The sequence below is a fragment of the Micromys minutus genome (genome assembly GCF_963924665.1).
Source record: "Micromys minutus genome assembly, chromosome: 1".
In the NCBI taxonomy this organism is placed as follows: domain Eukaryota; kingdom Metazoa; phylum Chordata; class Mammalia; order Rodentia; family Muridae; genus Micromys; species Micromys minutus.
This window is the reverse complement of record NC_137969.1, coordinates 113,384,457-113,398,164: the sequence shown is the minus strand read 5'-3', so window position 1 is coordinate 113,398,164 and position 13,708 is coordinate 113,384,457.

Here is a 13,708-nt window from a genome sequence, read left to right as displayed (position 1 = left end):
GTTCTTTACACATGCATATTGAATGAAATGTTCTTTACACATGCATATTCACTTCTGGAATGGCCACGTTCAGTTGGTCTCATCTCCATCGCTATTAATCCCAGTCTTTTCTCTAGATGGTTACTTCTTAAAATGAAAAAAGTGAATAGTTTTAAATTTTTGGCGCTAAATCTTTTCTAAAAATGTTTTATGATTACTATTTACATGAAATAAATTTTCTATGGTCAGTTTTTTTTTTTTTTGATTTACCTTAATAAATATAGCACCACATTCTCTCTTCAATAGAGAGCATCAATATGTTTGACCTGAACTCCAGGAAGCTCAACAGCAAAAACATCCACATAACCATCAGTGCCATTCTGCATCCTAATGTGTGTATTTGCAAAGCCTGAGATATGCTGTGCATATGATAGACGTGTTCACATAAAGTGCAACATGAACATTTCAACCCTGGCTTTTCACTCAGTCGCTTTGTGACCTTAGAGATTGCTGTTTCCACTTCCGTGTCCATACGTACAGACAACCACAGTGCTTTTAAAGATCTCACTCTAATGTGATATGAGGATTTCAGTTAGCAGGAAAACTTAAGATAGCAAATAACAGTTGTTTATGTAAATCCTACACTTTACTAACTTGCTCTGTTCCTCCTCTCTTCCTTCTCAAATCTTCTGCCATCCTTGTCTCTCTTTTCTTTCCCATCTTCTTAGGAAAGGGAAAAATCGCCCACTTTGTTCATTATTGATAAATCTAGCCTTCTCTCTGTAGAGTGCTATTTGTACCCACTAAATATCACATGTCCTCCATGAGTCTTCCCTCCGAACTTGAATCTGTCTCAGCTGTCTCACTATAGCAAACAGCCTGAGTTCTCAGAAGCAGCAAGAAACTGCAGCACACCACCAGTTTTCTGGTGTGTCTCTCTTGATGTAGTCTTGACAAATGGAATTCAACTATGCAGTGTAAGGTGGACCAATACATGCATATTGTTAGCAAAGAATCTTTCATCATGTGTCCTTTCACGTACTTGTTTTAGCAAAACATCCTTTCTCCCATGTCTGCTTCAGCTAAATGTTCCTTCTCAAGTCTACCTTAGTCTTTCACCTGTGTCCACTTCATGAAAATGCTCCTTCATGTGTTTGCTCCAGCAACACACCATCCAACGCAACTCACTTTTCAAATAACCCTTAAGTTTTCATTTCAAGCTTCTTTAGCTCCTGCTAGATTTATCCCCTCTCCCTGCTTACCAGTTTTATATCCTCTTTTATTTCACCCATCCAGTCCAGTTTGTTCTGCACATATATTCATGCATGGATGGCCTTTGCCTGGAACATGGTTAACCTACAAGTGGCTATGTGAAATCTTAGATCTAAAATTCCTCCAATTCAAATTGATCAGGCACGCAGACCTTACATAAGTGAATGCTTCCTTTTTACTTATTGGAATACTCATTGATTCAAGGATAGTTATTGAAAATAATTAAAATGTAAGAGAATGAAAATGGACAACTAGGACATTATTATATACAAAGATGGTCCTTCTTAAATCCAATATATTTATGTGAGAAATTCCTTCTCCTAAATATTCATTATAAAATAAAATACCAGAAGTAAATAAAAAAGATGATGGTGAGAAATGAGAGACAATAGGAAGCTAGCAGAAGATAGACATGAGTCTAGTGATCTGGCCAGAAATTCTCATTATCATTTGCTAGCTAAGTTGTTAAGTGTTCAAGCCTTCTTCTGGTATTTAGCAGATCTTGACTAATTAACTAACATCAGGTATATTCACTGGGTTAGTCACTGTGGAAGTTAGTGAAGATAAATGATAGATAAGAAATGCCTGAGGTTGAAGAATCTCCCAGGCAAGGAGCAATGGACAGACAAGTATTAAACACCTGTGACACACAAAAGTTGACTCAAGTGACCAGAATTAGACTCAGTTAATTCAATGATGGTGTCATACCTTATGGCAGAAAGAACTAGAGTTCAGAGCCATGGTGCCATGTAACTTTTTGTTTGAAGATAAACATGAGTTTGAAGAAGGTACAATAAATTATGAAGAACATTTAAAGAAGAAAATTTTAGAATGATTGGAGAAAATGCTATTGAAATCATAGAATTATCATTAAGGATTTGATTATTAATCTTGGGATCACACGCACACATACACACACTCACACAAATAGACTGCATGCAGAATGCTGTTCTGTTGGCAATCAGTAGATACTAGAACGCAGGGAACATCGCTTCAAGTTGTACCCACTGGTGAGCCCACCAGATCTAATGGTAAGTTCCAAATTTAGGAGTATATTAACAGCCCTGGCTAAATTCTGTGGGTCACTAACTGGGACAAAACGATAAATAGAATAAAGTGGCTTGGGAATAGTTAGTACCATACGAGCTGGTGAATTGGGGAGATACGGACTAAAATACACAGTTGTATGTACAGATGAGAAATAACTAAGTAAAGGGGAAACGGCCTTGATTTCCATAAAAAGTGTTTTCATTAATCTTTAGAAATATCTTGTTTATATTTAGGTTTATGGTTTTTAGTTTTATATTTCATTGATGCCAGTGTTTTCTTCTGTTATATAATGTTGAATGTGGCAGTCTGCAAATTAATGTGATTATATATTAAAGAACCTATATTCTTTTTTTCCACTTTCAAAGTTAGATTTGAGAAAGGGAATTTTTTTCCTATTCAAAACTACTGACTCTTATTTCTCTCATTAACTATCGGAGTGCGGCAGCTTGTTGACATGAAGTTTGGGAGCATGTGGAGAGCTTGGAAGAGACTATCTAGTAAGCCACTGATTCTGCGTTTACACTTTGAGAAATCTCGAAGGTCTCCACTACTTTTGTGAGCTAAAGTCCTTGTCTTGTCACTGGCCATCGTTGTAACCCAATATCAAATTCTGAGGATGGAGGTGAGGTTTGTTTACCTTTTAATTTCAGAAGCTTAAAGTTTGTGGTAAGTTGGGCTCTATGGGTTTGGCTTCTAGTGAGGGGGTTCTTCATCTTCTCTCATTAGATTAGAGCAGGGGCATGAGGGAGAAGGAGGAACAGCATGGTGAGACAGAGTCAGCAAGTCTGAGGGACCTACATAATTATCAACTGCCTTGACCCTTTCTTTAGGACAAATGAGAATTGGATCATGAAGAACAAAAGTACTTACCAGTAGGTCACATCTTCTCTTAAAGGACTATGACTTAATACCAACCCACTGGAGGCAAAGTCTTCAGTACATGAACCCTTGGAGAACATATCAAGCCATATTTAAACCACATCATTTGCATGTGTGAAGAGGCCATGTCATACTCACAACCATATTTGACTGATGCTCTAGCAAACAGATATTCATCATGATGTACTCTTTCTTGAAATCAGTTTCAATATCACAGGCACACTTTCTTTTCGAACTTTCCTATTCATTTCCATTGCCTCACCCCAGTTTTCACAAGAAGCTGAAGAAAAGGCAATTTTTACAGAAGACCAGATATGCCATTAACTGGAAAGTTCTAGCTTCCCAAATCTATAGAACTGAAGGGGGCAAAACCTATGAATGCTGATGGGCATGACAAATGATCCATGACAGAGACTTATCTTAGAGCCCAGGAAATAAAACAGTTGCATCCATTCATCAATGTCTGCAGTGGATGAAGGATGGGAGAATTAATAGATATCTTAGTCCTATTGCCAGTTGTGACAGACTTGGATAAACACAGCTAAGAAGAAAAAGCCTTTGTTTTGTTGCAGTTCAGGGTATCAGTTCATCATGGACTGCAAACCATGGCAGCGGAACTTGAAAGCAGCTACTGATATTACATCTATAGTACAAAGCAGAACAGTAAATTAATGTATGCAGGCACATGTTAAACTGGCTTTTGCTACTCTTGTATCTTTAGGATCCACTGCTTAGTGAATGTTGCCACCCATAGTGGGAAAGCCTTTGGGCCTTAATACATTCAATTAAGATAGTTTCTGTGCTCATAGGCCAGTATTTTCTTTACATCACCTCAACAAATCTGTCTTACAGATGACTACACTGTGTTGACAAAACTCTAATGTTGGTCATTATATGTCTGGATCTGAATATATATCTCTGAATGAGTAGAGTTCATGAAACAGCAATTCTAGGCTTTTTATTACTAGTTTAAACAATTCTAAGATTGCTTTTACTCTTCATTAAGACCAAAAGAAGATTCCTAGAAAGAAAGAGAAAAATTGGATTATGTACTTCTGCCTTCCACTCAAGGGGACATTCTGTGTATTGTGTTCATTTAGTCAGTCTGTACAAAAAGACAATATTCTACTTATTCAAGTCTAAAAGTTCAAAGATCTAAGATGCTTCGATATACCCTAAAGTCATAGGACAAGAAAAGCAGAGAAAAGTTCTACAAGCTCACATCAAACTTCCTAAGCCCTTATCCATTACAATTTAGGGGAAAGTCAGTTGTGTTAGGCAGCATTGTACTGGTTTAAAGATATATTTTTATAGCCATTACATTAAACATTTACATTTTAGTACTTTTCCCAGCTGTGAAAATATTGTCAATGTAATAGTTCTATTTGGTCCGTTTAAATGCCAAGCCTTGTAAAAAAGACTTTTGTTTCTCTGTTCCTTGTTTTTAAGAGAGAACATATTTATTAGAGAACATATTTCTGTCATTTTAGGTTTTTACACTGCCAAAATTTTGGGAGACACTTTGCAAAAACATCTTGGTAGTGTTTGCAGATAAAACTAAGCAACTTGACTATTATAACCATGCAGGGTATGGGAGTATTAATAAGTGATAGACTAACATAGCCAGCAGGAGGTCCTAGATATTATCTCTAACACAGGAACATGAATAATTGGCAAGTTAATAAACTGTGTTGTAGTGGTTTTTCAATATGACTTACGGACTCTAAATTAAGAGCAGACTGCTCATCCAGAGAACTCAGGTTCCATTTCCAACTCAAAATTGTTTGAAACTCCTGTCACACTGAAAGGATCTGACATCTCCTTCTGCACTCAGATGGTTCTAAAGATAGATAGCACACAGGTACATATGCAGACAAAACACTGCTACATGTAACAGGAAATAAAATATTTAAATATACTTGATAAAAACATTAATCTATTGATATGGGTTGTGCAAATAAAAAAAATTCTATACATCTTCTAATCACATTTACTTTTCATCCAAGAATGTTTTACATGACCTTGGGCATGGAAAGATCCATATATATGCTATACCTGGGGAGGAACTGCTTTATTCTAAATGTGTTACAACTTGTTCTTCAGGAGATATTCTGTATGAACAGTCTCTCAGAAAGAATGCAGCTTTGACAAGATATCCTTCCGAGGATCAGAAATGGCAAATTGGACATAAGCAGGCCAGGAGGCTAACAACATATTATCTGCATTAGGGTATTAAACAAAGCCCCTAACATTGAAAGTCTATGTCAGCACATCCAATATGCTAACTTACTTTCTGTGAATCCAAGTGCAGTATGGCCTTTATTCTGCAACCAGTATAGAAAAACTGTGCTCAACTTATCATGGAGTTTCTGAAGCTTTGCTTTCTCCATAGTTGTTTTTGTTAGTAGAACAGAAAACGAAAGCAGGCATCAGTATGAAACCAAGATGACTTCAAATTGTTGTTTTGCTAGCTGTTAGTATGCACAAAATATTTGAAATATACTAGGCCTAAGAATAAATAATGATAATGGATATATGATGGAATGTGTTGATTCTCTCCATTTAAAGAACATCACTCATCTAAATGGCTCAGGGGTTAAAAGCCCTTGCGGTTCCTACTGAGCAGGGAAGTGAAGGTTTGGTGCTGGTGCTCACATGGCTCACAGTGCTCTTTGTAACTCCACTTTTGGGTGCTCTGACTTCAGAGTCCAGCTCTTCAAGTACAGCATGTGGACGGTATACATACACATATGTATTATATTGTTATAAAATGAAACTGTCCCCAGATTATAAGTTGCCTTCTGCTACTAACATTTTGAATAGTGTCAAGGTCTTTCAAAACACAGATACAATAAATATAATACAAGCAGACATGTTTTTGCTTAAAAATTCATTTCTTGATTTTAAATAATAACATATTAAAATAGGATCACAGTATAAATCTAAGAGTGGCTCATACAAAGCTATACAACTTATACCATGAAGGTAAAATACTTTACTAGAAGGCAGTGTAAGCTTTTAAATGTATCTATTAAATTATTTTCTTGTCTTCTGTCTTATCTCAGATTTTTTGGAAACTAAGGACTGAAATTGAATGCTACCATAAAGAAAAAATTATGGTAAGGTCCTTATTTGCCTATGTGTGTATATGTTTGTGTGTGTGTGTGTGTGTGTGTGTGTGTGTGTGTGTGTGTGCTGTGTGAGTGTGTGTCAGAAAGAGAGAGAGTGAGACCAGAGAGACAGAGATAGAATAAGACAGAGACAAAGAGACAGAAAGACAGAGGGAGGTATTGTGACATGTGTGTATGCAGTGGTGAGTGTGCCCTTGTGTGAACACACCCCTCTGAATCCCAGAAGAGAGCACTGCAGATCCTTCTTGATCCCTCTTCTCACTCCTTTGAAGCAGCATCTTCCTATGAACTGAAGTTTACATTTTCCCCAAAGACAGGCAGTCAGCAGAGCCAGCAATCCTAGTTTCTGGCCCCCAACACAACCGCAAGATTATCAATACCCCTTGAGACCACATCAAGTACGGTATGTCAGTGTTGAGAGATGAACCGAAATTCTCAGGATTGTGCACCAAGTACTCCTTTAAAATTTTTTATTTTACATATTTTTAAATTGAAAATTGATTGTGTTATCATATAATATATTCTTTTTATGGTTTCTTTCTTCCTTTACTCCTTCTAGTTCTTTTCCAACTCCTGTCTGGGATACGTTCTCTTCCTGTGTCTCATTATAATGAATCCACTTCTGAGATATAACAACCTCGCATAGTAACATAAAGTACAAGATATAGCATATTGAAGCTGGAACAGACAACCCAACAGAAGGAAAAGAGCCACAAAGGCAGGCTCAAGAATCAGAGACCTATTCCTTCATATATTCTAGGGTGTCCTAAAGAAATACTAGGCTGAAAGCTGTAATATATATATATATATTCAGAGGACCTGGTGCAGTCCCATGTCAGCCCCATAGTTGCAGCTTCTGACTCTGTGAGTTGCTATGAGATTTTCTTGTTTTTTGAGATTGTTGCATTGTTTTGTGTTTGAGGGCCTTTTTCTCCTGGTGTCTTCTGTTCCCTGTATTTCTCTCACTTTATGTTGCCTCTTCTGCAGGGTTCCCTGAGCTCTGAGGGGAGATATTTGATGTAGGCATCCTATTTAGAGCTGTGTGTCCCAAGGACTCTTTCTCCCTGCATAATGTCTGGTTATGGATTTATGTGTCTTCTCGCATCTGCTTCAGGAGATAGCCTCTCTGACAGTGGCTGAATGAGTGACTGATGTGTAAGCATAGCAGAATATCATTAGGATTCACTTTATTGATACATTTTTAGGTTAATAATTTCTGGGTCTCTAAGGTACCTAGTCTCTTGTTCTGGGTCACCCAGTACCAGTACCCTTAACCACTGAGCTATCTTATTAGTCTAACCCATAAGGTTCTAGATATCCTATGAAAATGTTCATATTCCATGGTAGCAATTGAGATATGTTCATCTTCTATATGAAACCCACACTGGCCATTATCATCTTCTCAGCAATCTGGTTAAAGCAGATTTGCCGTGTTTTCTGTCAGAAGGTGTCAACATGTAACTTGCTTAATCAGCATATTCTTACTCTACAAAACACATCCTGAGTTGTCTCATCAAAGTTCAACCTGAGGAGGTTGTCCTTATAAAGTTGAAATAATACAAGAAGCTCAACTTGCTATTTTGAACTATGGATCCTCATCCTAACTTCACTATTTACTAACTTCATCCTAACTGCCACTATTTACCTGGAAAAAAACTTACACACAATTTCCTGTATTATAAATTTCTAGAGTCCAATTTCATTTTCTTCCAGAAATATTCAAATTTCAGCCCCAAACCACAACCCTAACTAAAAAAAAAAAAAAAAAAAAAAAAAAAAAAAGAAAAAAAGAAAAAGAAAAAGAAAAGAGAAATGTATTGGGTAGCTTCATATTTTGAGAAAATTGGCAAAAAACCAACCAACCAATCAACCAACAAACACACACACACACACACATACACAGTTAAAGCCATAACTGAGGTTATTTGATTTATAAGCTGACAAATTCAAATACCATGCAGAAACAAAAGTCATACTCAAAGATTTTGCTAGGTTAGAAAGGAATGATGCAACTAGAACAGAAAGACAATGTCAAGGAGAATGTCTAGAAAAACGAAAAGGAGACAAAGAGGGGTCCATGATGGGTGTGCCAGAGAGGAAGACACATAGGTCAGGGTGCAGGGCTCCACAGCAGGGTTGGTGAGACCTGGCTAACCTGGACAGAGATGGAGGGATCATAATCCCCATGTATGGCCACAGCACTCCAGGCAGGCAGGACCCATTCCAAGATAACAGCTCTCACACACTGGCTGCTCTTGGGCCGAAGACATTTTAAGTACTGATGGTTTTATTTTGACAAGGGGATAAAAAAGTAAGTAAGGAGATCATTCATACATACATGTTTTCATAAAACGTATAAGATTTCTGAAGAGAAATCAAAGGGTAAATGATCCAAGAAAAATTTTTATCAATAAAGATCATCTTCTTTATTTCTTGAAGTTTTTAAAACCATCACTATTGGCAGACAGTTTTGGCATGGAAAAGGGAGAAGGGTGGGATTAGACCTACTATAGTTGCAAAATAACCTGACGAATTATTCAGCTAGCATCAGAAATTCTATGACTTGATCTGCTTGCTTTTATATCAGTTATCACTTTAACATTTACTGGAGCTGTGAAACATTTGTGATTCTTTCTGAAGGTAGTCTTGTGCCCCATTGTTTGTTCTCCTTCCCTCCCTCCCTCCCTCCTTCCCCCATGAACTTTATTGCTGGCAAAAAGGTATGATAAAATAAAGAATGACTACATCTTGCAAGCAAGACTGATACAGACAAGGTTTCATACCCAGTTTTTCTCAGTCTGTCGAGACCATGTCACTTGGAAGTGTGGTTCATTTACTCTCAAAGGGAATTTGAAAACGACGCTCGGTTTTGGCATTATATAGACCACAGGTGTTAAGAGCAGCTTTATAGAGGAATGAATACTAATAAACAAATGTGGGAAGAAGCTTTATCTCCAATGATTAAAAACTATGTTAGAATATGAGTAAATTATATATATATATATATGTATATATATATATGGTCTTGCAACATTTAAAAATTTTTGTAAATAGATTTTTGCTTGTTAGTCATTTAATATATACTTTCATTTTAAGTTTCTGGTTGTCAAAAGAGCCTTTATTTTTTATTCATGATCCTATAATTTGCCAACATGTGTTCTTTTTAGTAGGTATGCAGAGTGGAACACTTCTTGCTCATAGTTTTGTCATTATACAACGAATAATGCCCAGAGATAAAGTGCTCTAAATATACAGATGATAACCAGTTTTCCCCGTTTCAATTACATCAATAAGCCAGGACAGTTTTTTAACAAGGATGTTTTCCACGTCAGATGTCTGAATTTCCAGGAAAACAGGCTTTTCAGGGCCTTTGGAAGCAGTTTCTGTTTGCTTGTATTGGTCACAACTCAAGCTGAGATGAGCCTTGTAACTTTGGTGCAATTTTCATAAACCAATTAACTATGGGTGTCTGTCTGTTCGCCAGAGTGAGCAGGGCCGTAGTAGAGGTGGGCAAAGAGGCACCCACACAGAGATGGGCGGGAGCCGAGTTAACAGGCAGACAGATTTGTAGGCACAGACCCATTCTCAGCCATAATGAGCAGAGTCCGGCAGCTTTAATTCATGTGTTGTGGGTTTTTTGTCTCCTGCACCACAAAAGGGAATACAGGACCCTGTTAGGGGAGGGTTAGATTAGTCCTACCCAGTCAAAGGAAACAATGCTGACATGTTACTTGATCAGAAAGATGTTTTCACACTGTTTCTTTTAGATGGTCCCTGGGGAAAACTTTCTTTCTCTCTCCTCCTCTGTCTGTCTGTCTGTCTGTCTCTCTCTCTCTTTTTTAATTACCAAGCATGACATTCATGGTTATTTCTTCTTTCCACCCAGTTGACTACAAAAGGGCCAGTTCTTGTGCCCCTTGTTGGTCAAGCCTGGGGGAGGGAGTGACAGAAGGCTGGCCTTATTTACCTTAGCGGCTTCCCGTGTAATCTGGTTAATCGTGTGGCTAATGGGAGGACTCCGAGGATCCCCACACACTGCGCGCCACAATGAGGGCTCATTCATATATAATACAATAGAGTGTTTAAGTCATTCCACGCTTAGTGGAGAAGATTGGCTTTCTTTGTGTGCCTGCTCCCCAGAAGCCTTTGCCCCCTCCTCCTCTTTCAGATCGGCATATGTTCCGGCCCCTGCCTACTGCAGCTGGACAAGGAAAAGGCAGGCTTCCTTCTTTTCTCTTTATTTTCCCCAGTCAATGAATTGATTACTTCGTGTGAAATGGGACTGCAGTAGCTCCCATCCCTGGCTGACGGATGCATAGATTAGCCTTTTGCTCTTCTAATGTTTCACATTAAGACACTCTAAGAGGAGGCAGGACTCCTGGTCCTCGAGTTGTCCATTGTGAGCTCCGCAATCTGTTGAGCACAAAAGAAAAATAAATAAATAAAAGCAGGTGAAATGTTGGGCTGGTTCTTTTAATAGCATCTGCATGTGATGCTCCTTAAACCAGGACTGTGGAGAAAACAAAGAAACTTCAGGGTGGTGGGAAATAAACAGCTACTTACCAACACAAGAGTTTAAAGACTTCTGAGTCAAAACAGTGATTTCATCTACAGACTACTCACTAGCCCTTAGATTTGAAGTTAAAGGTGATGAGGTCTTTCATTAGTCATAACGGGCTACGGCATGGATCACTGGTTTGTCCATACCTCACAGGATGAACTGCAATTTTTGAGAATGGACTTTGGGATTCTGAAGTACATTGGAATGTTTTTAGTTCTCTTTATCTATCAGCTATCCATATTTATCTATCTATCCATCCATCCATCTCTCTCTAACACTATCTATTATCTATATCTCTTTTGATTGATCCATTATCCATCTATCTATCTATCTATCTATCTATCTATCTATCTATCTATCTATTTCTGCCTTCAACCTGTATAAATGGATTTATTGTTAGCCGTCACTTTAGCAAAATGCTTAGTCAGAAAGATAGTTGCATAATTTCACTGTTATCTGGGTGATTAAGGTGGACTTTCAAAGGTAAATGTGGAGATTAATCTCTTCACTGCCAAATACTGTACAATTACCGGTCTCGGTTTCTGGAGTCTTTGCTAACCTGTGATGTACCACAAGTCTTCTGGCTACAAGGGCTCACTCACACAGCAAAGTTTCTGAAGTAAGCTTGTGATGAAGTGTGCTTCTATTGAGAGCAACAAGCAAAAACCAGAGGCTTAATGAGCTGGTATTTACAACAGAGTGGGTTAGATTCTTCTAAACATGTGCATTCTGTTAAAATGATAATACATAAAATTAGAACTGTATACAGATGAATAAGACCTGTTCCCAAACTAATGAAACTGGAGAATTACAGACTGCTAGAGTATGTAGTAAAAAAAAAAAAAAAAAAAAAAAAAAGACATTTGTATCTGAAATGATGTATAGTTTGTCTGGTTCAAGACTACACTGACAAAGTACAGCCTCTAGGAGAGTGAAGCTGACCAATACAACTCATTCCTAGTAGCTGGGGTCAGTCACAGTACAGACCTCGTCCGTGTTAGCCAAGACATAGACTAGGAGCTATCCACGCACATGGATCTGGACATGTGGACACTGAACTGTTGTTTTGAAAGTTCTCTTTACTCATCTCTATTGGGAAGCAATTGGCTTCAAATGTAAGAAAGCACAGTCCTGTGGGTCAGCTAATGATTCACCACAAACAGCAGAAGCATTAGCCATTTATCCTGCCTAAATCTATAAACCCATGTTTTTAAAAACCTGAGTTTTTTTTCTTACTGATGTAAGGCTTTGTGCTTTGTAATAGTCAACACATTTGTCACAATAACATAACAACAGCACAGCTGTTATTATCATTTAGAATTTGTGTGCAAGACTATGTTATGTAATGGAGGAGAAAGCTTGATGTTCAGTCTTCTTAGCTTTTAAGCATTTATAAGAAAACACATGCCTAAAGGGCAAATGAGAGAACTGAACAGAGATGCTTTTAAATAAAATATACCAAAGAGGGAAAAAAGTACAAAGTAAAGATTAATTTAAAAGATTTTCATCTGAATGCCAGATTATACAACAACAACAGTGAGTCGGAGGATATTTTCAAAAGCCCCAAACCTTCTAAATTAACTTGACTCAAAATCAAGGGACTAAAGCTCAGGAAAGCTTAATTAAAGTTCACTCTTGCGAGCCTCCTCCCGCGCCTCCTGCCTCACAGCCAAGGGTTCATCTCCTGACCCTCACTTCATTAGAGTCTCAGCAATCCATTATCCAGTGCCTAATCCTCCTTTGGTCCTAGGAGTCAGGTTATTAGAGAGTTTGAGGGGTCCCTCCCTGTCATTGTGACAGAGGTGTGAACTGATCACCAAGATGACAACTGGTGACAAGTGCTGTTTATTAGACTGCTACTTTGCCTCTTAATTACAAATGATTAGCCTGCTGTTAGCAGAGGGAAACAAGAGTTAGCACTTGGACCTGGTCATCTGCCACTTCCCTTTCTTGCTCTGATTTTCTGTCCACTGTGACTCTTCTGTTCTCTTTACTTTTGTTTAGTGCCAAAGACCCAATGGGGATTTTTATTTTGCAAATGAAAGTTTTGCTAAACTTTATTCCAGAACTTCTATTAAGATCTTTTCAAGAATATATGATTGTGACTGTAAAATTTATTCTTTTCCTCATGGTCTCAACTTAGCTATGGATTGGAAATGGATTTTTTTCTACTTATTTGACTTCCTTTTTTTAAGGAAGGTAAGACTTGGGGAAGGTCAGCCACACTAGCTCTGAGTGAACGTGTTTTTACTGAAACAGAGGGAAATGGTAACTACCATATACCTTTATTCCTTGAGTAATATCATAAGTGAAATTATTGGAGTCTTATTTCTCTCATGCCTAAGCCCAAACTGGGACACAGACATTAATCTATACTCTGAATCATCTTTTTATTCTACAAAAATTTCAATTCCTGAAATATTTACCTATAGAAGAAATTCCATTTTTTTTCTGGGTTGGGTTGTTTGTTTTGGTTTTGTTTTGTTTGGTCACTTTATGCATTTCTTTCTGTTGTTTTGTTTATGTTAGGTTAGGTTAGGTTAGGTAAGGTTAGTTAAGTTAGGTTAGGTTAGGTTAGGTTAGGTTAGGTTTGGTTTGGTATGGTTTGGTTTGGTTTGTTTTAGTTAGGTTTGGTTTGGTTTGGTTTGGTTAGGTTTGGATTGGTTTGGTTTGGTTTGGTTAGGTTTGGTTAGGTTTGGTTAGGTTTGGTTTGGTTTGGTTTGGTTTGGTTTGGTTAGGTTAGGTTTGGTTTGATTTGGTTAGGTTTGGTTTGGTTTGGTTAGGTTTGGTTAGGTTTGGTTAGGTTTGGTTTGGTTTGCTTTGGTTAGGTTAGGTT